We start from the raw sequence: 2500 nt of genomic DNA, 5'->3' as shown, positions 1-2500 counted from the left end.
CTAGACTGAGCTCCCCGCCCCGCAGCCCTGCTCCCCGCCCTCTGCAAGAGACCGGACAGCACTTCCGCGGCACTGGGCTCCCCATCATTCACCCTCGGTAAGTCATCGGCCACAGGTGGTATGACCAGCCTCTCCTCCTCCACAAGAACGTCCGCTACCGCTGGGGAGTCAACATCCGGAACCGCGCGCATTTCAGCTATGTACGCTTGTACTGCTGCACGATGCGACGCCTTCTTCCTCTGTCCCTTAATGGCCTCGAGAGTTCTTCCGAACCCCTCAAGCGCATCGAACAGGTCAACATTCCCACAGCTGCCCTTTTGAACCACTAAGCTGGCTTCAGTTCTTGCAAGAAGGGCTGCCTCCTCGTCTCTCCACCTGCGCCTCCCCGTTGCGGGCGCGGCATCGAGGTTCGCCTGCAGGGGGTGTGCCGCCCTTTTATGGACGCCCAACCCCCTGGCGTTGCGAAAGGTCCTCCCACATTCCGGACAGGTTACTCCGGCCACATCCTCCTCCGGAGGATCCACGGCAGAGCGACCGCCCGAAATCAGGTTTAAATCGCTCCCTGCCTCCAGTGGGAGAACAGGGCGATTATTATTCTCATTTTCCAGATCGAAAGCAATTTTAACCTTAAGGCACTGAGGGGCCGCTAACCCATCAGCACCATCCGTACTCTGGCTGTGGTACAACCCCCGCCGAAGGCGACCAGATGTACTTGGGCACCCCCCCTGGGGCACCCCATCGGGGTTTACTGCAGGGCGAACACCTGCAGCCCAAAGCCGGACCCTACTACCCCGGTCACCGAGTAGTAGAGCCGACTCCCACCCTACGCCTTCAACAGTAACCGACCCAACAAGTCAAGCCGGTTACAAGCACCTCCAAGGCGAATTTGCAAAGTAATTCGGAGGATGCCCCCTCTCTCTGTCATTGAGCAGCGGTGCCATAGCAGGCCAGAGATAAGAGTTGAACCTTCTGCGCCACCAGAAGGCCCCATTAATGCAGGGCTGAGAAGTGAACGCAGGCTTGCCAAGCACAAGTGCAGCAAACCGTGCCAAACCTCCCATTTAACCTCCACCGCTCTTCACCCCTGCTCCCACCCGCTTCCACGGATAGTGCAAGGAGAACAACCTGGGCACCCCACATGGTCTACTACTGTGACTCAGTGACGCCAGCGGCCACCTCCTCACAGGTAGAACCCCGCATTCGGGCACATCCTAGTCGCTTTTAGGATGCTGTACTGCGGCCCGCTGTTCCGTAAGGAACTCCACGGCTTCGTTCCAAATGCAGTACTTGCGCGCCCTCGATGTGCCGTGTCCACACCCAATTGCTCCCGAGGACGTCTCCCTTTCCTTGTGGATTTGTTGGAGCAACCTCCCCCCCTCATCGGTTTCTGCAGCGGAGCCTCGAGCAGGCTGAGGGTAGGAATTGGTGCATCGGGGCCCTCTCTCTCCTCGCCGATGCACCCTTTCTGAGACGGCTGTTATTGCGCACTGATCCCCTAGTGAACCCAATGCTCACCTACCAAAACGGTGGTAGCATTTCTAGAGGACCCAGTACTACACTTCGCCCAGCAATCAGTGTACCCGCCGGTCCCGAGCAAAAGGTGGCGAGTCCACTAATGCTGGGTGCCTTCTCAGGAGTAACTAAAACTCACCCGCACTCCCCAGTTCCCTCACAATAGGGGAGCGACAACATAGGAGAGTCATAGTTACTCCCGCCGTTTACCCGCGCTTGCTTGAATTTCTTCACGTTGACATTCAGAGCACTGGGCAGAAATCACATTGCGTCAACACCCGCGAGGGCCATCGCAATGCTTTGTTTTAATTAGACAGTCGGATTCCCCTTGTCCGTGCCAGTTCTGAGCTGACCGTTGAACGGCGGTCGTACAGAACCGCAACGCACACAACGCACGAGACGCATGCACGAAACGGCCTTACGGCTAGGAAGATCCGCGGAAGGCCGGAACGCGGGTCCGGATTCCGCGCCGCATGCGCGAACACACGACGCTTCGACCAGGCCCGGCACCGGCCGCATCCGCTTCCCGTCCAAACCCGACACGCCCCGGTCCTCAGAGCCAATCCTTATTCCGAAGTTACGGATCCAATTTGCCGACTTCCCTTACCTACATTATTCTATCGACTAGAGGCTCTTCACCTTGGAGACCTGCTGCGGATATGGGTACGAGCCGGCGCGACATCTCCACGTACATCCCTCACCTGAATTTTCAAGGTCCGCAGAGAGTATCCGGACACCGCCGCAAATGCGGTGCTCTTCGCGTTCCGAACCATATCTCCCTTCTATAGGATTCCATGGAACTCGAACGCTCAGGCAGAAAAGAAAACTCTTCCCGGACCTCTCGGCGGCGTCTTCAGGCCACTTTGGGTTACCCCGTCGAACACTCGTCGTTAAAACGAGGGAACGATTATTGAAACGGTTCCGCTGCCGGGTTCCGGAATAGGAACCGGATTCCCTTTCGCTCAAAGGACGTTATTTATCACATATG

General features: G+C 57.5%; 1 pseudogene; it reads right to left on the bottom strand.

Annotated features, from left to right (window-relative positions):
• LOC134674284 (large subunit ribosomal RNA) overlaps positions 1–2500 on the bottom strand; it is an 8380-nt pseudogene that overhangs the window by 3992 nt on the left and 1888 nt on the right.

Source organism: Cydia fagiglandana, chromosome 19, assembly GCF_963556715.1.
Source record: "Cydia fagiglandana chromosome 19, ilCydFagi1.1, whole genome shotgun sequence".
Lineage (NCBI taxonomy): Eukaryota > Metazoa > Arthropoda > Insecta > Lepidoptera > Tortricidae > Cydia > Cydia fagiglandana.
The sequence above is the reverse complement of the archived record's forward strand: the minus strand, read 5'-3'. Positions and strand labels throughout refer to the sequence as shown.